General features: G+C 35.3%; 1 pseudogene; it reads right to left on the minus strand.

The window, feature by feature from the left end:
- Positions 1–24,178: 24,178 nt before the first annotated feature.
- Positions 24,179–24,297, minus strand: LOC116600464 (annotated as a pseudogene).
- Between the last annotated feature and the right edge of the window lie 322 nt (positions 24,298–24,619).

Below are 24,619 nucleotides of genomic sequence, written 5' to 3' on the forward strand. Positions count from 1 at the left end.
TGTATGACTTTATAAGAAACTGCCAGTGTTTTTCCAAATTGGTTTACTGTTGGTTTACTCCTACCCATCATTGTATAAGAATCTCAGTTGTAGGGGCACCTGTGTGGCTCATTCGGTTTAGGGTCTGATTCTTGTTTTAGGCTCAAGTCACTATCTAGGAGTCAGGAGATTGAAACTGCCAGCCCCCTCCCCCCCTCCCCACCACTCCCCTGCCCCCTACAACCCCACCTGTGTCATGGTCAATAGGGAATCTGCTTAAGATTCTCTCTCTCCCTCTGCTCCTCCCACTGCTCTCTCTCACTTCTTCTCCAAAATAAATAAATAAATCTTTAAAAAAATAATCTCAATTGTATCACTCATATCCTTGCCAAATTTGGTGATGTCGGGGTTTAGTTTAATTTTATTTTGCCTTAGCAATAAATGTATGGTATCTCATTGATTTAATTTGCATCTCCCCAATGACTAATGAACACTTTTTTATGGCTTTATTGCCATTCATTTGAAGTACTTCATGAAGTATCTGGTCAAACATTTATCCATTTTTTAATATAGTTATTATTTTTGACATTTAGGAGGGTATTTTTTCTCAGGCCTAGTCCAGTGTCATATGTATATTTTGAGAACATTTTTTTTTCAATTTGTCATTTGCCTATTCATTTTTTAAACTATGTCTTTTATGACAATGTTTATTTTGTGTAATGTCTAATAAATTATTTTTGTTTAGTGCTTTCTTTGTTCTGTTTAAGAACTCTTTGCCTACTACAAAGCCCAGAAGATAATGTCCTATGATTTCTTCTAGAAACTTTATAATTTTAACCTTCTAGACTATGTCTATGAGCCACCTCATATTAATATTTATACATTGTGTGTGATAGCGGTTGAGGTTATAAATATATGGCATTCCAGAGCATTTTATAGAATCATTTGTTAAAAAAATTAAATTTAGCCGCAAGAATTTTGTGTTTTGCTGCTATAATAACTGTATTTTTACTGTTTTATTGAAATAACATTAAAACTATATTTAATATGTACATTTGATAAGTTTTGATATATTTGTCTCTGAAAATATTATTACAATGAAGTTAATTAATATATCTATAAGACCCACTTTCCTCATATTTGAAATCCATTAATCTTTGCCCACTTAGTATCTCCACAGTGCCTCCCGGTAGCCATTGATCTTCTTTCTTTCACTGTAGATTAATTTGATAATTTTTAGAAATTTTTATACATATAATCATCAATGTGTATTCTGCTCAGCACAGTATTTTGAGATTCATGTATTTTGTTACTCATAACAGTAGTTTACTTTTTATTGCTGATAATTCTGTTGTATAAATATACCATAGTTTATCAATTCACCAGCTGATATGCATTTGCAATGTTTATAGTTTTGACAATTATAGATAAACCTGCATTGCACATTAATGTACAAATTGTTGCTTGGACATACACTTTCATTTTTCTTGGAAAATGAGTTGGATAGCTGAGCATATAGCAGATGTTATGTTTAATTTTTTAAAGAAATCTCCAAGTAGTTTTTGAAAGTAGTTATACCATTTTACATTCTTACCAGCACTGTATGAGAATTTGTCTTAATATATAATCTTTATAGGGTCACCTGGGTAGCTAAGTGGGTTAAGCCTCTGCCTTTGGCCCTGATCTCAGGGTCCTGGGATAGAACCCCTCATCAGACTCCTTGCTCATTGCAGAGTCTGCTGCTGCTTCTTCTCCTGCCACTCTCCCAGCTGGTGCTCTCTCTCTGACAAATAAATAAATACAATCTTAAAAAAAAAAAAAAATCTTTGCTTGGATTTGGTGTACATTATTTTGTATCTATTGATGAGTTTGGAGAATACTGACATCACTATAATATTGAGTCTTCTGAACCCTACATTTGGTATATCTGTACATTTATTTAGGTCTTTAAAACCTCTTAAAAATGATTTGTTTCATTTAGCCTACAGGTTATGTGTCTCTTGACAGATATATACCTAAGTATTTTCATGTTATTGTAAATGGTACTGATTTTCTATTTCAGTCACTGAATGTTAAGTGCTACTACCTGTAGAAAAACATTTGAATTCACATAATCTTTTATTATGCAATCTAGGTAAACTATTTCATTTCCATAGGATTTTCTACCTAGATGAAAATAGCATTGTCTAATAATGATAGTTTTGCTTTTCCTTTCCAACCTAGGTGCCTTTATTATGCTTGCTTGCCTTATTACACTGGTTAAAACCTCTGATAGGATGAAAGTGAAGATCTTTGCTATCTTCTTGATCTTTGGAAAAAACACTGTTAGTTGTAGATTTTTCATGGATTTCCTTTACTGAGTTGAGTACATTTCTTTACCTTTCTAGTTTGTTGTATTTTGTCAGTATCTATCAAGTAATTTGTCTCTTTAATCTAGCTTGCTAAAATTATTGGCAAAATGTTGTCATATTGTTCTTTATGACATATGTATAATTTATGTAATACATGTATACATATACATTTTAATATATGTAGGATGTTATAATGTTATTCCAGTAATTCCTGATATTAGTAACTTTTATCTTTCCTTTTTAATTCATGATCATTGTTCTAAGAAATTTATCAGTTTTATCGATCATCTTAAAGAACCTCTTTATCATTTTATTGATCTACTCTACTTTCTAATTTCATTTTATTTTGTTTCATTTTTCCTGGTCTAATTTCTCTTGTTTTCCTTCTTTTTTTTTTTTTTAAGATTTTATTTTTTTTATCTGACAGACAGAGATCACAGGCAGGCAGAAAGGCAGGTAGGGGAGGGATGGAGCAGGATCCCTGCTGAGCAGAGAGCCTGATATGGACTTTGATCCCAGAACCCTGAGATCATGATCTGAGCCTAAAGCAGAAGCTTTAACCCACTGAGCCACCCAGGCACCCTTCTTATTTCGCTCCTTTTGCTTAATCTCGATTATGTTAGATTTTGTGAAATATTTTTTCTGCATTAACTTATCTTAATGTGTTTCTCTCCTTTATTCTGTTGAAAAGATTAGTTAATATTTGAACGTTGAATAAAATTTGCAGTTCTGGGATATACCCCACTTCTTAGACTAAAGATCCCAGGGTCCTGGGATCAAACCCTGCATCGGGCTCTCTGCTTGGCAGGGAGCCTGCTTCCCCACCTCTCTCTGCCTGCCTCTCTGCCTACTTGTGATCTCTCTGTCAAATAAATAAATAAAATCTTTAAAAAACAATAATAATAATAATAATTTTTCTGTTTGTATTAACAACATATGATGATCTCTAGTTTTCTCCTCTTAAAATATTTCTGTGTGATTTTAGTATTAGGGTATTGCTGGTCTCATAAAATAAGCTTCTGTGGGCACCTGGGTGGCTCAGTTGATTAAGCGACTGCTTTCAGCTGAGGTATGATCCTGGAGTCCCAGTATGTGTCCTTCATCAGGCTCCCAGCTCCATGGGTAGTCTGCTTCTCCCTCTCACCTTCTCCCCTCCCATTCTCTTTCACTCTCTCAAATAAATAAATAAAAGCTTTTAAAAAAGAATAAGCTTCTGTACTATTATTTGAAGAATTTTGTAGGACCAATATAATTTATTCCTTAAGTGTTTTATTGAATTCACCAGTGAACCAATCTGGCTTTGATTTTTTTTTTTTTTTTTTTTTTTTTTTGGTATGAATGTGGGAAGTTTTGTAATTGTTGGGTCTGTCATCAAAGGAACGAGACTGAGACAAAGTGAAAGTTATGCAAAACCTTATTCTATGCCAAGCATTAGAGGTTAGACTGACCAGCCAGGGGAACAAGGCTGGGACAAAGTGAAAGTTATGTAAAGCTTTATTCTATGCAAGCATTAGAAGTCAGACTGACTGGCCAGGGCTGCCTCTGAAGAGAGCGACACCCCCTTGGTCTTACAGGCTAGTTTTATAGGCACAACCGCAGACCTTTACATATGTAGCTTTGGCTGATTGGATGTCTCCACCTGTCTGGCCTTGTTTTAGATGTGTGTTTTAGTGATAGTTACCTGGAACTGATATAAACAAAATGGTCTTGTTTTAGGTGTGTGTTTTAGCAACAGTTACCTGGAACTGATATTAATAACTGTTGAGGCATTTATTAAACAGCAAAATGTCTACCTAGGCAAAATGGAGTCACTATGGCTAAGTAGGCCCAGTCAGGCCCTAGGGGTTTAACAGGTTTTAACGTGGAATCAACCCCAACATAATGAATTTAATTTTCTTAGTAAATATATGGTTATTCAGCTCTACTATTTACTCTTAAGTCAGTTTTACTAATGTGTGTCTTTTAAGGAATGTATCCATTTAATTAAATTGTCAAAAACTTTTGGCATAAATTTGTTCATAGTATTCCTTTATTATTTAGTTAATACCTATATGATCTGTAGTGATGCCCCCTCCTCTTTAATATTTCCTGAGAGATGTCCCCTCATTTATTCCTGATTTGTAATTTAGAATATTTGTTTCCTTTCTCTTTCTCTCCCCTTTACCTGAGATTTTATCAGTGTTGTTGATCTTTTAAAAAACAGCTTTTTTTTTTTTTAAGCTTTTTAAAAAAAATGTTCTACTTTGTTTTCTTATTGTTTTGTTATTTTATTGTTAAAATCATGTCTTTCATTTTAAGATTCACCTTTACTATCTCCTTTATTCTAGGTGCTTTAGATCATTATGTACATTTCTAACATTTACAGATGGAAGTGTAGATATGATTTTCTAACTTTCCTCTTTTTTAATATAGCATTTAAAGCTTTGGATTTACTTCTAAGCACTGTTGAAGCTATATTTTAATATTATGATATGTTGTCTTTATATTATCATTCTATTCAAAATATTTTCTAATTACATCTGTCATTCCTTCATTGACTTGTGGATTATTCAGAAATGTGTTACTTAATTTCAAAATATGTGGTAATGTTTTTCCATTATGTTTTTGTCATTGTTTACTGTTTCATTCTATTATGGTCAGAAAACAGGCTGCATATGAATACAATCCTTTGAAGTATATAGATTTACTTTATGGCCCAATATATGGTCCGTTTTAGTGAGTCATCCATGTGAACTTGAAAATAATATATATTTTTCAGTTTTTATTTTATAAAGTCCCTTAAACCTTGATTAGATTAGTGTGTTTTGTTTAAATCATCTATATTTGTACTAATTATTTACTTGCTTTACTTATTATTTATTATTTATTCAGGGAGGACTACTAAAATTCATAACTGAAGATCCAATCATTTCTCTTTTTAGTTTGTTAGTGTTATTTTTATTCATATAGATGTTCTCTTATTGAGCATGTACATTTTAAGGATTGTTATGTATTCTTGATTAATTGACCCTCTTTATCTCTGGTAATAATTTATTTTTAAAATCTCTTTCTGAAAATAATGTAGCCGCTCCAGATTTCTCAGAATAAGAGTTTTCATAGTATATTATTTTTATCATTTTGCATTTTATCTATCTATATCTTTACAATTGAAATTTGTCTGTTTAAAAAGTAGATATTGCTTTTTACTAACTAATATAAAACTCTGTCTTTTAATTTGTGTGTTTAGTTTACTTACTGCTTTTAATGGGATTACTTTAATATTATTGAGTGTAAATTTATTTTATCGTTCTTATATATTCTTTATTCCAACTCTTCTTAATTTTTTCACTCTTTCTACCTTCTTTTGGATTATTCATTTTTAAGACTTTTTTTAAATCGTTTTTTTAGGTTCACAGCAAAATTGAAGTGGAAATACAAAGTTTCCCACATATTCCCTGCCCACACATGTATAGTTTCTGCCATTATCAATATTCCCTATCAGAGCATTACATCTGTTACAACTGATAAAATCTATTGACACATTATAATGACCTAAGGTCCACAGTTTACATTGGGATTCATTTTTGGAGTTGTGCAGTCTATGGGTTTAGACAAATGACAAAAGTGACATGCATCCATCATTAAAATATATAGAGAATTTTAACTGTCCTGTTATTCATTATTTAGCAATCTACTTTTATCTTATCAGTTCTACATTCTTATTTTTTAAAAGATTTTATTTATTTATTTGACAGAGAGATAGAGAACACAAATAGGCAGAGAGGCAGGCAGAGAGAGGGGGAAGCAGGCTCCCTGCTGAGCAGAGAGCCTCATGTGGGGCTCAATCCCAGGACCCTGAGACCATGACCTGAGCAGAAGGCAGAGGCTTAACCCCCTGGGCCACCCAGGCACCCCTACTTTCTTATTTTTTAATGTTTTTACTAGGAATTGCTATATGCACCACTACCTTATTATACTACATTTTGAATGACTATTGTGTTACTGTTTATAATTTAAAAATTCAAAACAGAGGTCTTCCATTTACCTTGTCCATTCTTTATGTTATAGTATCAGGAACTACTTCTATACACATTATAAACCCCATAGTACATTTTCATTTATTTTTTTTCTATAGTCAGCTGTATTTTATAAAAATAAGAGACAAGAAATAAATTTTATGTTTGTACACATATATTCCAATCTATCACAAGTTATTTATGCATGTAGATCTGCATATCTTTCTGGTATCAGTTATTTTGGTATTTTTTCTGGGAATAAATTTAGTAATAGATCAGCTTGATCTAAAGATTGTTTTCAGGCTGTGTTAAAGTATATATGGACTAGTACTATTGCTAAGGCATGGAATTGTTGAGGTATCAACTCTCTTTAGTGAAATCTCTACACTCTGCTTCTGAGATGTCTACTATCTCCAAGGACAATATAACTCCAGAATATATGCTTGTCTCAAAGATTCCTGGCAGTTGTTCTTTGCTGAGCCTCAAAGATTTTCATTTAAGTATATGCAGTTTAGTATTCTGCCAAAATCTCCATGCAGACTTTATTCTACTTCTCTGAGCCTCTTCTTTTCTGATACCCTGCCTCACAAATACCACCTACCTCAACAACACTGAACTTCGATTTCTCTTCACCAAAACAAACTACTGATATCTGTTTTGGTTTACACCTTTGTGCCATAGTTTAGAGAGATCAGGAGGTCAGAAGGTCAGGCAGAAGGTGAGGCTGATTTTGGAACTCACTTTGTGTTTCCCTTCTATCAAAAATTATAGCTTTCTGCTGTTTGTTGTCTAGTGAATGGAAAATATTTATAAACTTTACTTAATTTTATACTTGTTTAAATCTGCAGTAAATCAATACCTGTTATTCTGCTATGGCCAATACCACTCTTCTTTTTTAAGAACCTAAACTTTTAAAGAAATAACTAAAGAGCTCCTAATAATAACACAGTTCGTATATATTTATCTGGAGGGTAATCCTTCAGAGAAAGCCACCATCAAGACCAAAATATATAAAAAAGTGGGAGGTTAGAAAATTATATTGTCCATTTTGCTTTCTTTTTTCCTTTTTTTTTTCTTTCTTTCTTAAAGATTTATTTATGGGGTGCATCAGTGGCTCAGTCAGTTGAGCATCTGCCTTCTGCTTAGGTCATATCTCCAGATCCTGGAATCAAGCCCTGCATCAGGCTCCCTGCTCAGTGGAAAGCATGCTTCTTTTTCCTCTGCTGCTCCCCTTGCTTGTGCACACTCTCTCTATTTCTCTCTGTCAAATAAATAAATAAAATATTTTTAAAAAATTTAAAGATTGCAGGGGAGATAAGATGGCAGGAAAGTAGGAGGAGGCACCGTTTCCACCAGTACCCTAAAGTGAGCTGATTACCTACCAAAGAACTCCGATCACCCATGAAATCAGCCTGAGATCAGAATTATACACGTTTGGATCTCTACAGGGACAGAAGACACCAGTGGGCAGGTAAAGTGGAGTGGGAGCATGGGACTGATATTGGAAGATAAAGAAAAGGGGGAGGGAGCCACCAGAGGTGACCGATTGGAAAATAATACCCAAATATGGACCCTCAACTCTATGGTCATATAATCTTCGACAAAACAGAAAAATATATCCAGTGGTAAAAAGACAGTCTCTTCGATAAATGGTGCTGGGAAAACTGGGAGCTATATGTAGAAGAATGAAACTCGACCATTCTCTTACACCGTACACAAAGGTAAACTCAAAATGGATAAAAGACCTCAACATGGGAGAGGAATCCCTCAGAATCCTAGAGGAGAACATAGGCAGTAACCTCTTCGATATCAGCCACAGCAACTTCTTTCAAGATATGTCTCCAAAGGCAAAGGAAACAAAAGCAAAGATGAACTTTTGGGACTTCACCAAGATCAAAAGCTTCTGCACAGCAAAGGAAACAGTCAACAAAACAAAGAGGCCACCCACGGAATGGGAGAAGATATTTGCAAATGACAGTACAGACAAAAGGTTAATATCTAGGATCTATAAAGAACTCCTCAAACTCAACACACACAAAACAGACAATCATATCAAAAAATGGGCAGAAGATATGAACAGACACTTCTCCAATGAAGACATACAAATGGCTATCAGACACATGAAAAAATGTTCATCATCACTAGTCATCAGGGAGATTCAAATTAAAACCACATTGAGATACAACTTTACACAGTTAGAATGGCCAAAATTAGCAAGACAGGAAACAACATGTGTTGGAGAGGATGTGGAGAAAGGGGAACCCTCCTACACTGTTGGTGGGAATGCATGTTGGTGCAGCCTCTTTAGAGAACAGTGTGGAGATTCCTCAAGAAATTAAAAATAGAACTTCCCTATGACCCTGCCATTGCAGTCCTGGGTATTTACCCCAAAGATACAGATGTTGTGAAAAGAAGGGCCATCTGTACCCCAATGTTTATAGCAGCAATGGCCACGGTCGCCAAACTGTGGAAAGAACCAAGATGCCCTTCAACGGATGAATGGATAAGGAAGATGTGGTCCATATACACTATGGAGTATTATGCCTCCATCAGAAAGGATGAATACCCAACTTTTGTAGCATCATGGATGGGACTGGAAGAGATTATGCTGAGTGAAATAAGTCAAGCAGAGAGAGTCAATTATCATATGGTTTCACTTATTTGTGGAGCATAACAAATAGCATGGAGGACAAGGGGAGATGGAGAGGAGAAGGGAGTTGAGGGAAATTGGAAGGGGAGGTGAACCATGAGAGACTATGGACTCTGAAAAAGAACCTGAGGGTTTTGAAGGGGCGGGGTGTCGGAGCTTGGGGGAACCAGATGGTGGCTATTAGGGAGGGCATGGTTTGCATGGAGCACTATGAAGTGTGCAAAAACAATGAATACTGTTACGCTGAGAAGAAATAAAATTTTTTTTTAAAAATTAAAGATTTATTTATTTGACCTGCACCAGTTCAGTAGTACAATGAGTAGCCCAAGCCTTAAAAATCTAGAATCTAAAATTTATCAGTATATGTAGAAGAGATCAGTTATTTTTTGGTGTTCTTATAAATAGTTAATTTCACATAGGATTGATGAATCAGGCAAGATACAACTCATTAACTGATCATGAAAGATGATAGGCAGAGAATTGTCTTTGTCCCATATTTCTCTGTCCTAGACCCTGATGCACATACATCAAAAGAAATTGCCTTCCCTGTAACTTGTTTTCCTAGACTAGTTATAGTCCTTCATTGATAAATGTGTCCTTTAGCTTTGTTAATATCATCAACAAAACTGTAGCTCAAAAAAATATTCCTGGCAATCTAGTATAAATTTTGTCTCCAGTTATTAATGATTTATCTAAATTATTTAACTCCAGGAAAAATTTTGCAAATCTTCTCTCCAGGTTCTTGGAGCTAACCATCTGCCTTGACAATCCCAATATGCCACCAGCTACCCAGATTAAAATTATCAGTGTAAGAATTATGCTATAATGAATAAAATTTGGGTCTTTTACATGAAAAAATATACTAGTGTTCAGTATTGTGATGTTACAAGAAGGGCACTTGAATAAAGACTGAAAGACATAGGTCAATTACTCTGAAGATTTTTGCAAACATTATAAGGCTCAGAAAATCATAGATACAAATGTCAGTGAAAGAATATTCTTCTCACTTACACATTGTGGACATCAATGTGGTTTATGTACTAGATTTTCTTAGTCAAATTCTAGGATACCAACAAGACTACTATCACAACTAAAAATAATTGTATTTGAATATTATTAAGAACATTTCTCAATTGCATATGTCCTTCAAAATAAATTAATAAAAAGGAAAAAAGAAAGTATTTTAAAGGTGAAAATAAAGCACTAAGACCCCAAAAGGAAAAGATATGAAGGCGACTGCAACGCATTAAGAGGGGAATACAATTTTCAAAACATGAAATAATGTGTATGTGTGTGTGTGTGTGTGTGTGTGTGTGTGTGTGTGTGTGTGTGGTTTGTATTTAAAGGAACATCACATATGGACATTGGGGAGGCTATGGGCTATGGTGAATGATGTGAAATGTGTAAGCCTGATGATTCACAGACCTGGACCCCTGGGGCAAATAACATTATATGCTAATTAAAAAATTAAAAAAAAAGAAAAGAGGAACATTGTAGATATCCTAACAGAACTGTGGCAAAATAATAGTGTCCTAAAACAAAAAGAGTGCTTGTGTGTTTTCACTAGTACAGACTCCCAGATCTGTATGAGATGAAATAGACTGAAACGTGACAAATGCAAACACCAATCCTAAAAACAGGATGGAAGAGCTTTTGGTTTAATTTATAAATCCAGAGTAAATCTTGCTGTTTCTGTGGCTCTAATGTAAATCTAAAGCACAGAGTAAAAGTATTTATTTTCCATCTTGGATGAAGTACAGTTTGATATAACTTGCTGGGGTTTAAGACACAAGGAAATAATGGCTATGTCACTCTTCAGCTTTAGCTTAAAAGAATGAAAAGAGGAGGGGCACCTTGGTGGCTCAGTCAGTTAATCCTTTTCCCTTGGCTCCCATAGATGATCCTAGGGTCCGAGGATCTAGCCCTGTGTCTGTGGGCTCACTGCTCACACTCACAGGGAGTGTGCTTCCCTCCCCCTCTGCCCCTCTCCCCATGCTCTCAGTCTCTCTCTCAAATAAGTAAATGAAACTTTAAAAAAAGAAAATGAAAAAGGGAAAGCTTACAAAAGCTTACACAATCCTGTTGAAAAGCTATCCATATGAAAGCTTTTGGATATTTGAAATTATTTGCTAATAAATTTATTTACAAATGAATCAATTTAAAGAGTAAAATAACTTTCCAATTCACAAGAGTCATCAGGAAGTTTCCTAAATTACCTATACAGCATTTAATCTAATTGGCAGATATGCTGAATATCCCCTTCTGAATTTAATTTTTGGGGCACCTGGGTGCCCCAAACAGTCGGTTAACCATCTGCTTTCAGCTCAGGTCATGATCCCAGGGTCCTGGAATCCAGCCCTGCAGTGGGTTTGCTGCTCAGCGGGGAGACTGCTGTTCCCTCTACCCACCCCTCATGCCTGTTCTCTCTCTGACTCTGAAATAAGTAAACAAAATCTTTGGAAAAGTAGTTTGAAAAAATAGTGAATTTAGTGTTTAACTTTAGTACTGCGAGCTCCTGAAGGCTTCTCAATATGTTCATTCATTCATTCATTCAGTAGGTAACTATTGAGCTCCTACTCTGTGCGGCGAAGAGTCCTTCTCCCCAAGGAACTTTCAGTCAAACATGAAACAAGTTGGGTGGGTTTTTTTGTCCTCATAAAGCTTTCGTCCTGCCTGGAGAGGCTGATATAACCAAAGATTTTTGCAAAACATTTTACATTTCAGCTTAATAGTTTCTGATAAAGAAAGTCAGTGATTCTATGACAGTACCTAATAGGAAATCTGGAATTCTCTTTTAATCTTAATAAATATTAAATCTTTCAAATTCATAGACGTGATCTGAAACTTGTGCTTATTTTATAAGGAGCTTCTAATTAATTGCATCACTGTCATTGTTTACTTGCTAGTTCATGTTAGTTAGCGGAAGTGAACAGCACAGAGAAATCAAACAATCTAAAGTTAAGTAGGAGAGTACTTACGAAGTGTTTGCTGTTTGCCCACTATGCGTTGGCATCACTGAACGCTCTAAAGATGTGCAAATGCATAAGGTCACAACAGATCCCATGATCACTAGAGTGACTAAGGAGATGGGGGAGGGGCAATAAGAGATGGAATGGGTGCTTGGTTTCGTTTAATTGTTCCAGGATGAGACTATCTTATGTTTACAGGTTGAGTGGAAATAATCAACAACAACAACAACAAAAAGATATTGAGAATTTAGGAGAGAGATTTATATAGTTGATGGAGTATTTGTGATTTCATACAATAAAATGCAATGCAAAAACAGAGGGCTTCTTCCTAAATGCTTATTTCTTCCATGAGTTCCTACAAGAAGCAAGCCATCTAACATATTAACAAAAACTAACCCAGGGAACATCGGGAGTGGAAGTGGTGAGGGTTCCAAGCAAGAATAAACTTCATCTCAGTTTAATTACTGTTATTCCTAAAGTAATATAGTAGTTACTGCTACAAAATATGCAACAAATACTGGTATGCATAATGTAAAATCTGAAAGCCCCTCCCATGCATACTCTTAGAGTTAACTTAAGCTAATATTTGTTGCCAAACTCGCCTCCCAAACATAAACTTTGAAGTAAAAATAACAATATAAGTCAACAAGATTTTTTCCTTGAACAGTGAGTTCCAAGAAAACTCTGAGGCCACAGAATAGCAAGACACGGATTATGGAGGAGACTGGAGTACCACCTAGATCAATGGTTATTCTCATGCAAATGGAATAGAAACAAAAGATAGCATAAATTCATGAAAGAGCACTACAGGAATCACTGGGATCCTGAATTCCAAACCCAGCTCTGCCACAGATTCTCTGTACGACCTTGGGTGAATCATAGATCTCCTAGATCTCTGTTTCCTCTTTTATTATAAAATGAGTGGGATTTGCTGGGAGACCACTATGGTCACTCAACATTAATGACTGGTAGATTTTAGAAATTTATTCCTTCAAGTTGATTAATTGGGTTATATCTTTCAGAGGTTGGGGATTATTAGAAATAGTGTTTTCAAAAGTAGTGATCTTAGATGATAAACAATTTAATGACATTCACCCTAAACCATGAGTCAAAAAAGATAAACAGAACAACAATGTATTTTTAAAATTCAATTTCACTAGCATTATAAATGGTATTTCTATACAAAACAAAGCCTTTGCCATTGGCTATAAAACGTTTAAAGACATTACCTTGGGGCGCCTGGGTGGCTCAGTGAGTTAAAGCCTCTGCCCTCCACTCAGGTCATGATTCCAGGGTCCTGGGCTCTCTGCTCTGCAGAGAGCCTGCTTCCTCCTCTTTCTCTGCCTGCCTCTCTGCCTACTTGTGATCTCTGTCTGTCAAATAAATAAATAAAATCTTTTAAAAAAGATACATTACCTCAAAGGATTTCTAATATCATAAAATAATTTATATAATCCTTTTCCATTACTTTTAATAAACCATGCTGTAAGAATTCCTCCCCCCTTAAAAATGACCAAAAATAGGTTGAATTATTATAAAGAATCTTAAACCACATTTTTGGAAAACATGAACATAGCAGAAAGTTACATTAAAATTTTTTTTTAAGATTTTATTTATTTATTTGACAGAGATCACAAGTAGGCAGAGAGGCAGAGAAAGAGAGGGAGAAGCAGGCTCTCCGCCAAGCAGAGAGTCCGATCCGGGGCTCCATCCCAAGACCCTGAGATCATGACCTGAGCTGCAGGCAGAGGCTTAACCCACTGAGCCACCCAGGCACCCCTACATTAAATTTTTTTAAAGCTTAAAACATTTCACTGATCTTTTTTTCTTGCAACCACCTGATTTATCAGTTTAGACATAGTTCCAGAATAGTAATTTATTCAGTCATCCATTTAACAAACATTTATGAAGTGCCAATTAAAACATTTAACACTTAGACTCACCTTTCTAATTTGATTGATTTTTATGGAAATATATGTCATAGAGGACCTAAAATATAAATGGATGCTCTTGCTCTCTTGGCTGACTGATAGGAGGAATTAAAGTAATCAATTAGAGAAATACAGCTATTATTTGGGAAAGTAGATGCAAAAATTACCAAACTATTATTTTTAAAATATGCATACTATCATAATTAAGATCCATTTGTCTGATACTTACAAACTTACCACTAATTATTATAGACTCATAATTAGCACTTATAATATCGACTCTCTTGTTAAATATGTGCATGTACTAGATTGTAAAACATCTTTAATGAAATTCAACAAATATTTATTGAACATTTATCATGCCCTGTTACTATTCAAAAAGACAGTGGTTAAAAAAATGAGACATGTGTGAATATGTATGTATATGTGCTTCAACAAGTTCATGATCTTTAAATAGGAGGGGCCAACAAAAACATTATGGTTTCAGGAAATGGATGCTCCCTCTTTGGGAGCATAATGAAGGGAGTAATTAATTCTAATGGAAGGAAATGGCGTTACAGCATTGGATATCCTTTAGTGCCAGATCTTGAGCCATAATTACAACTTCACTGAATACAGGTGATGAGATACAAGAGTATCCTGGGAAAGGAGAATTACATATAATTACTGGGAAGAATGAAGAATATTTCTTGTTTAGGAAATTATAAGGAGCCTAATCAGACTCATGCATAGCATTTAATGTCTTATGAGAGAAAAAACTGGGGCAATAATTGGGGTCCAAATTTGAAGTATACTGAGTGCCGTGTCAGATATTTTGACTATCTTATTTTAATTGAAGAGAATATTTTCAACACTGGTTGTGATTAAGAATTACTTCCAGAGCTGCCCTGCACTCCCCAACCAAGATCAAATAAATGAAAAGGAAAACCCATAAGTTAATATATTTTCCAGCTCCCTAAGTTATTTTCATGCATATTAAAGTTTGAAAAACTACCGTGTGAGAGAAAGGGAGTTTTAGGTTGGCAAGCAGATATATATATATATATATATATATATATATATATATATATATTTTTTTTTTTTTTTTTCCCCCCACTTTACCTACAACCAGTAGTTGACGAACCTGGATGTGTATCAATAGCTAAAGGGGATCCTATTGAAAATACAAGCATCAGAAAGTGCGATGGAGATTGAGGTACATAGTGTATGTTGCTAAAAAGCTTCCCAGGCAGCTTTTGAAGTAGTTTCACCACTAATTTGCAGGATGGTTTTGAGTATATGGGAACACAGAATTTTAACACCCAGATTTGCTAAATAACCTCAGTTCTGCATTTTATGCTTTCTAAGAATGACCTGAGATTTAGCTGGAAATTATAATTCATTTCAATTTAAAGTTAGCAAAAACCATGCAGCCACTGTATGCCAGGCATTTAAGGTTTGGGGGTGGGTGGACTTAAGTAAAAAGATGGCTTTCAAGGACTACAGAATACAGACCTACAACTGACTATAATACAAAGCAGAGTTAAATAGTACTCAGTGGAAGGAGTAGTTACATACTGGGAAAAAGAAAAAGAACTTATAATTAATTCTGTCTGGAGGAAGTAGACTGGGGGTGGGGATGGCAAATGAGGGAAGCATTGCATGAGAAATTATAGCATAGAAGCTGGGTTTTGCAAGAAAAGATGAATTTCAAAAGGGGGTGCAGATGGCATTTCAATTAAAAAAAAAAACCAAAAAACTTAGATTCAGAAAAAGTTGTGTTTTAATATTAATAATTTTGCTTCACATTCCCAAGAGGTAATGTTTTCCGAAATTCTTGTCACATTGAAAGACAAGTGTCTGGTTCTTTTGTACTCATGCAATTTGCAAGATAAGAAGTGCATATTTCAAAACCCTAAGAACTAATCTTAGGAAAATGGAATAACCCTGAGTACTTGACTGTGATTCTCTTTCCTTCTTTTTCTGTGTCAGTTTGCTTAGTTCAAAGAACTCTCACAGTCCCTAATGCCTTCCCACATTCTTTTCTTGGTTTTCGTTTTCTTCTTTCGAAAATCATAGAGATCTGCATAAGAGGCTACCTGTCCTAAGAGAGGGAGAGTGATAGCAATGCCGACTGTCTTAACTCCCGTTGAAATGGAGTCTTAATAAAAGGGAAAAAAAAAATCAAACTTAAATAACAAGGAATAGTATCAGTGAAATCCTTTGAGAGACAAATTTCACCGTGACATTTGAAAATGTTTTCATTGTGAATTTATGCTCAAGTGTGTCTTTTGGCCACATACTTCCAGGGTTGATTTGGGGCCAGGGCAGCGGGGCAGGGCGGGGCGGGGGGGAGGTGTTTGTTTGTTTTTTTTTCATTTTTTTAATCAGTATGCCCTTTCTTTCTTAGGGCTGCCAAGCAGACCAGTACCTAACAAAAGAGCTGTTAAAATGTGCCAAAGTCCATATAATGAAACATAAATCATGCCCATGCAATACCGATTATTTCAAAATTGGGGGTTGACATAAAAATCACTGATTTGTCTCAAATGTTTTAGTTCTTGAGATATTGGAAAGAAATTTAGCTATACCTTTATAAGGCTCCAGCTAAGACAACTGGGCTCTCTAACATTATATGTACCATTTAAATAAGGTCAGAGTATTAATTATAAAGAGTGGTTAAGTTTTACTCAGAAATGTGAAGCATTTATCAAATGTGCACTCATGCAGTGTATCAGGTAGATTTGTACAAGGAAGATCTTAAAAGGAAAATCAAGCAGCTAGCCCAGTTAATAAATAATTTCCTTCTCTTTTTAGCAATGAAATAATATGACATAATAAAAAGACTCTAGGTTTTGGCATCAGACACATTTATGTAAGGATCCCACCATTACTAATAACTATGACCCGGGACAAATGACTTCATCACTCTGAGTCTCAGTTAACTTCTTCATAAAATGTGGAAAATATAAGTAGACCTCAGGATTATTCTAAGCAATCAGGATAATATGAAATAGCATATAGCAATCACAAAATGGCTAGGTATTCAAGTATTCCAAATTGATAGTAAAAGGAACACAGAATTCCATCACTTAAGCTTTCGTGATGACAAATATCCAAAGAGTAATTCTGTGACTTCATCGTGTTGAGTTTTCCCATTGATTCACACTCCAGAAAGATAGAGTTTATTATTTCAAGTTATTTCCCTTATACCACAGGGTCCTCAGAGGACACTGGCAATTCTTTGGATTCTGCTGGTACCTGTTCTGCCCACTTGATAGAACGCAACCATTTGTCCAACAGTTCTTTCTCTAGGACTATGCACAGAGTGACTATGAATTCATGCCCTTAAAACAGCAAGGAAAATCCTCCTGAAAAAGAGTATGGTCTTGCCTAAATACGCAGTGTGCACACAGTTTAATGACTAGTTTCCCATGTGATGAATACTGTAATGAAGGAAGAGTTCTTCCCTCTGGACTCTCTCCACAGCAGCCCCCTCCCCCTACTCACTTCCACTCATCCCTGCCAAAGACTCTGTGAGCCAGTTACAGGGAGTTAGCAAATTACTGCTATTCTGAGCTTCTTGTCTGCAAAAGCAGACAATGTCAGAGACACTAAGATCTGGTTAGCATTATAATTTACTGGCTTTGTTGGAGGTAGAAAGATCCTGCATGCAAACACATGCAGGATGCAAAGACTGATGCCAGAAGAAAGGATAACATTGTTGACATCGTCTTGGAGCAAGAGATGGACACATATTAAATATAATACTGCTGTATACATTTATGCAGAGATGTAACAAAACAAATAAGATAGTTTATTTAATTACAGACTTTTACTTAGAAATACAAAACACTCTAAATATAGCTAAAAAGAGAATTCTGTATATGAACCCTATTGTTCACCAACATTCCCCCTGTATAGCAACATACAGTTATAGATATAATGTACGAAGGCATATTAACTGTACATAAAATACAGACCCTTTATACTAACCCATAGAAAACCCTTTACACAAACATATATTTAATCTCTATATAAACATATGTAACCAAAATGCTGTAAAAGAAAAGGACAAGATATTTTGATAGAATGAACATTGGTTTTGTTACCACCTAGAAATACAACATTTTGTCAAATAACTGTCTGATGCTTGTTTTTAATTACCCTCACTCTCTATAGGAGATCTCTGTTTGCAGTATCTCTACAATTCTCACTCAAAGAAGACATTTCTGCCTCCTGTTACTGACATGTAGTCCTTCTGCCCTTTCTCAGATTGTTCTTCAAAATCTGTTTCTATGGGGGACTTTTTTGTGACTTCCTTGCTTGATGTCCTCACCCTTAATAACTTATTTTCTCCTGAAATTTCACCAAGAACATTTTCAAACCCAGAGATTTTTAGGTGAATACTCATTTATGCATCATCTAGATCCTACAATTAATGTTTTACTAAACTTGCTTTGTCACAGCTTCCCATCAAACCATCCCTCTATCCACCCGCCAATTAATCTCATTTTATTTGATGCATTTTTAAAACTTTGTTACTGAAGTATAGTTGACATACAATGATACATTAATTTGAAGTGTGATTAATTAATTTCATAGTGATTTGACAATTGCCTACATTAGTCAATACTTGGAACTTCTTAGAGCTGCCTTCTGTAGTGAGAACTCAATATAGCTTTAGGTCTTACTGAGACAGCAAAATCCCCAATGTGGAGAACTCCTCTATGATAAATTATAAAAATTATAATGTCTTTTAGAGAGACAAGTAAAATAAGTGGGCCAAAATTTACTAGGACAAGGTATTATGCAGTGTATTAAAATGTAGGCACTGGGAGGAAAGAGTTCAAGTTCCCATCTTGGTCCTACCAGTTACAGCCTGCCTAAGCTCATGCAAATTACTACCCACTCTAGTTGTGTTCATCATCAGGAATGAGGAATATAATAATGTTTGCCCCAGAGGGTGGATCTGAAGACAAAGTGACATGAGGCATTTAAAGTACTTTACATAGTGCTTGACACAAAGTAAGTTCTCAGTAACATCAGCTGTTATTGTTGCAATTTTTTAATTAGTATATGCAAAACCAGATGATAACTGTAATGCAGATCTGTCCAAGGATATACCTCTTGCATATGCAGATTTAGTGACCTCCAAGGAATTGATTTTAATCACAGTCTGTCTACAGATAAACCCTTACTAGGTATAATTTTCTTTGAGGTGATTGATAGCCGTCTGTATGATAAAATGTGATAGACAACCCAGATGTTCTATTTCGAGCAATTAAAGGCATGAGCCCCATGGAAGTGGATTCCTCACAGATATGCTGACACAAAATCAGAAAAATAATCCACATCTTCCTTTTTTTTTTTTTTTCCAGAGCAAAATGTCAGTGTCTCTTAGATTTCTCCGACATCAGCAGAACATTTGCTTTGTTAACTGTTACTCCTGTTGTCAGCAGAAGCTGGAAGATGCCTTGCATGTTTTGCTTTTCGTACAAACCTGAAGCCTTCACAGAGAGGGCACCTTCCCAACATGCCCATATACACAAAATAACATATTTGGTATTGTATTTATTTAGAAAATTATTTTTTCTTGGCTTCCCTGTCTAGTTCCTTGAGTATAGTATAAAAGGATTATATCGTTGATGTAAATAATTTTTTTTTCAGGAATAATAATCTCATTTGGCAGGGAAGAAGGATGGAGAGAAAGGGAAAGAAAGAGATTTTATGGTCTTTATGGTTGTTTGGTAGGCTCTCCAAATGTGTGTGTGTGTGTGTGTGTGTGTAAAATGAGGTAATTTTCCCTGCCCTTGACACTTCTTTGAACGTTCCTCTCTTCCTTCGTCTTCCTCTCCCTTCTCCATTTCATTTTGCCCAGTGAAGCATGCTTATGTCAAGTGAACCAGTGGATGAAAACTTGAATTTATTTGAACAGAGCAAATACCACTACAATTAAAAGACACCTAATTTGCTTTGTGCAGTGGAAAAGTACAGTCTCAAAAACAGCACTGTTTGTATTTCATTTTCGATTCTAAACATACAGACCGTAACATTTTGTAAATCAGAATTTGTACATATTCAATATGGAAATCTTTGTCCACTTAATATACTTGCTTACTTGATAATTTTGCTTCCTATAATCCTCTATATACCTTAATATCTTGAAACATCAGCATAATTAGAGCACCTGGAGTTCTCCCCACCCCCCTCTCTTGATTTGAATAATGTAGGGATATTGGTATTTGTTTATTTTCATAAAGCTCACTTAAGCCACTTGATCATAAATATGGAATAGAGATGAAAATTCCACCTCTAGCTCAATTGGACATATTTTTGTTGAATTCATCCTGTTTTGCTTTTGTTTTTGGTTTTTGTTTTTTTTTTTTTTTAATGTATCAGTCCTTCACCCATGTTGAGTTTTTGCTATAAAGGTCAGTGCCTGTTTCAAGGGCTAGAGGAGGGAAGAAGCTTCGGTGGCTGGCTCTCTGTGGTGGCAAGGCTGTTTCTACAGTTGACTGAATCTACTTTATGCTTGTCCAGCATCATTAACCCTTTATAACCAGGATTGGTCAATTAACTAAAAAACAAAACAAAACAAAAAAACCAGTTAATGTCATTTGAATTCTTCATGGGAACAATGATTTTGTTCTTAAGCAGCATGGTGTGTGTGCTAAGGGAAGGGGCACATGAAAGCAAATGTCTCCTGAATATTGCAAAACTCTTTTCTTTGTAATATGTCAAACTAACTTCTGTATAATTATTTGCTGTAGTAAAACTATGTGATAATGGGTGTGTGGGGTATGTGTGTGTGTGTGTGTATACTGCTCCTTTTTTTTTTAAATTTTATTTATTTATTTGACAGAGAGAAAGAGATCACAAGTAGGCAGAGAGGCAGGCAGAGAGAGGAGGAAGCAAGCTCCCTGCCAAGCAGAGAGTCCGATGCGGGGCTTGATCCCAGGACGCCGGGATCATGACCCAAGCCAAAGGCAAAGGCTAAACTCACTGAGCCACCTAGGTACCCCTATACTACAACTTTTATAACACTTGATACTTCCAGTGCTTCTGGAACTATATGCCATCTTTGCCTTTGATTCCTAAAGTGAAAACCTGATGCAGAGTGACAAGGAGACGTTACCCAGATATCACTGATTCACTGATAAGATTCAGATGTAATAATATTTGCTGACCACATGCATAGAATAGAAATGCAAAGTTTACTTTGCTAGCACTCACTCTTACTCTACCTTCTGTATCTTTAAGATCTTCAGTGGTCAGCTTAATTATTTATTTATATTAGTAGCAAAGATTTGTTTTATCTTATATTCTTATATGGAATCATGGATTCTCTTTTGCAAGGTTGAAATCTCAGGGTTTTTTGTTTTTGTTTTTGTTTTTATTTTTCTCCTGGTAGCTTCCTGTATGAACTTTCCACAATGATAATATTTTCTCCAGAGAATGAAATGGATTGATTACATAACGTCCGATTTTGTCAATCACACATCTTTTCAGTTAAGTTCAAAGATGGTTTTAGACACTATTTTCAGAATTATAAGTTGTATGAGGGCATCATAATTTCTCACACTACAATGAGTATTAAGTCTTTAAATCATGTACTTTTATGGCAAAAAGGAAATGACAAAGAAGAAATAAATAGATTTATTTGGGGGTGTTACTATAAACTAGAAACAAAAAGTGTTAGAATTATCAAAATATTATTTTTATTCTTAAGAAGCAATGTATTTTTGCCTAAGTTTACATCTGTGTAGGAGTTCTGGTTAAAGATAAAGTTCTGGTTAAAGTTCTGGTTAAAGATTCTGGCACACTGAAAATATGCTTTTTTTTTTCCTCTTCCTAACTATGAAATGGTAGTAAGGATGCATAGATGTACGTAATCATAAGCGACCCTGAAAACAAAAATACCTCTCATTAGCACATCAGAGAAGTTGGTTCTTTAGAGCAATCTATAATTGGATGCAATTATATTGATGGAGAAACCAGAGCAGAAAGGGTTGAAACCTAAAATATGCTCAGCAAAAGCAGAAACTCTTCTCCCTAGTGGGCTCTTGAAAGAAGCTCAAAGCCAGAACTGCAACTGAAGAAAAAAATAAAGTATTTGCCTACAGTCAAGATAATTAGTGACTGCCAATCAAATAGCTTCCTCAGGGAGCACCTCCTCTCCTACGGGTGACCACAAACAGAGGAAGGGGTGTCTCGCATTTGTCCCAGGTAAACCCACAAGACTGCTTTCTGTAGAAACTACATAGTTTGCCTGGGGAAAAAATGCTGTGAGTCTTTTTGCCTAAGAGAAAACCAAAAAAGATCAAAGTAACTTAAAGTAAACTTAACATGGAGTGGCGGTGGGGGGAGACAGTGGAGGATCAAAGGTGAGGCAATGGTGCCAACTGCTCCATTCCTGATCCCGCCCTTCTTATTTTTGTGTGATAGACAGTTGATCTGACTGTTATTGGCATCCCCTTCCCCCTTATGATATTGCCAATACTTTTCTGAATTCTTTATGTAAATTAAATTAGTTCATTTCATTCTCACAATAGCTGTGTGGTATGTCACATTATTATCATCACCTAAGAGAGAAGGAAACTGGCTGAAGCACAGAAACATTAAGTAATTTGCCGAAGTTCACAGCTAGAAAGTATTAGAGCTGAGACATGAACAGAGTCTGGTTCAAGAGTCCAATGTACTTAACCATTGCCCTGGGTCGCCCCAATGTGCCGCCTGCCATTCAATGTGCCACGCATATTCTATATGCAACTTTCCCACAGAGAGGACTTCAGAAAAACAGACCAGCAAACCGACAGGAAATACCCATCTCCCTTTACTTAGCTGCTGAGTCCCTTGTTCATAAATATGAATTTGTGTAACCAAGAATCATTGAACATCATCAAACATTTGAGGAAAAGCAACAGCAAGCAAGAGAAAAGACGAATAAAAGAATTCACATACACACACACACACACACACACACACACATACACACACACACACACACCCCAGAACCAGAGAAATTTTAAGGAAAAAAGAGAACTTTAAAAATTATGATGATCAATAAAAAGTAAATACTGCGATGGAAGAAAAAGTAATTACATAAAACGAAACTTTCTTGGAAATTTTAAATGTGATTCCTAAAATTTATAAAAGTCCTTAGAATGGCTAAATAATACAACAGATCTGGTTTAAATCAAATCACCCATCTTAAATGACAGAATGATGAACTTTCTCAGAATATGGAGAAAATGAGAAAAATTAAGGACTACAAAGGATCAATGCAGATATTCCTATGTGTTTTAAATAGGAAATCTGGAATGAAAACAACACAGAAATTTTAAGAAAAAATAAAATTATAAAAATTATAAAATTATAAAAAATATAAATTCAGTGACCTTAAGCTATTTTCTATATTAAAGAATTTGCTAACCATCAAATCAAATAGGATAAAAAGATTTAAACTTGGCGTATTATGGCAAAATTAATGAATTTGAAGAGAAATTCCATGAGCTTTCAGAATGGCAAAAATAAACAAGTTGCTTCCAAAGGAATAAGAACTCAAATTGGGATCACATTTGGCTACCACCCTAATCAAGCTTGATGATAATGGGGCCTTCCCTTTGGGACACCTGGGTGGCTCAGTGGGTTAAAGCCTCTGCCTTCAGCTCAGGTCATTGTCCCACAGTCCTGGGATGGAGCCCCACATCAGGCTCTCTGCTCAGCGGGGAGCCTGCTTCCTCCTCCCTCTCTGCCTGCCTCTCTGCCTACTTGTGATCTCTGTCTGTCAAATAAATAACTAAAATCTTAAAAAAAAAAAATGGGGGGGGCCTTGCCTTCAAAATTCAGTTAAGTGATCTTTAGTTTTTAATTCCAAGTCCAATTTTTAGTTTAAAAAGAAAAAAGACAGACTCAGATATTTTGTCTCATAGATACCTATTTCAAAAAATTTCCTTGAATATATATTTGAACAAAATGATAAATGCATCTGAGATATAAAGATACTGAATACAAGGCCAGTAGGAACTAAAGCAGGAAACCAAATAGTTTAAACCAGAGATGACAATGTGCAATAGGCCTAGAAAGTAGTAGGTCGAAACTAAACCAAATAGTGAATTCATGAAGTTGTCTGCAAGAAGAAAGTGGTCTTTTTTTTTTTTTTCATAATTCATTTAATGGCAACTGGTATTCATTAAATTAGCAATTGCTATCTTCAGAATATACTACATTAGCTGTGCTGTCATTTCTCAAGAGTGATCAGATACCTAGAGTCACAGACATTTCCCATCATTTATATGATGCCTCATATAAATGAGACTTGGTTTATCACCAGCGTTTATAAAATCAGACCTAAGGAAAGAAATTAGGTCTGTTCTTAACATAGTGAATGTTTAGCCTGCCCTGATTATTACAAAATTAGACCTGCAAGAATATTTATAGGAAGAAATTGGGTTTAATCAGTAGATTGTGTTATTAGGAAAATTAAGATCTCATAAATATCCTTTATTAACAAGAAACAAATAAAAGAATTGAACTCTGGAAAATATTTAAAATAGAAAAAAAAAAATACAAAACAAAACCTGGGGCGCCTGGGTGGCTCTGTCAGTTAAGCATCTGACTTTGGCTCAGGTAATGATCTCAAGGTCCTGGGATCAAGCCTTACATCAGGCTCCCCGTTCGGTGGGGAGTCCGCTTCTCCCTCTCCTTCTGCCTGCCTCTCTGCCTATGCGGGCTCTATCTCTCTGTCAAATAAATAAATAAA

The sequence above is a fragment of the Mustela erminea genome, chromosome 9 (genome assembly GCF_009829155.1).
Source record: "Mustela erminea isolate mMusErm1 chromosome 9, mMusErm1.Pri, whole genome shotgun sequence".
Taxonomy (NCBI): Eukaryota; Metazoa; Chordata; class Mammalia; order Carnivora; family Mustelidae; genus Mustela; species Mustela erminea.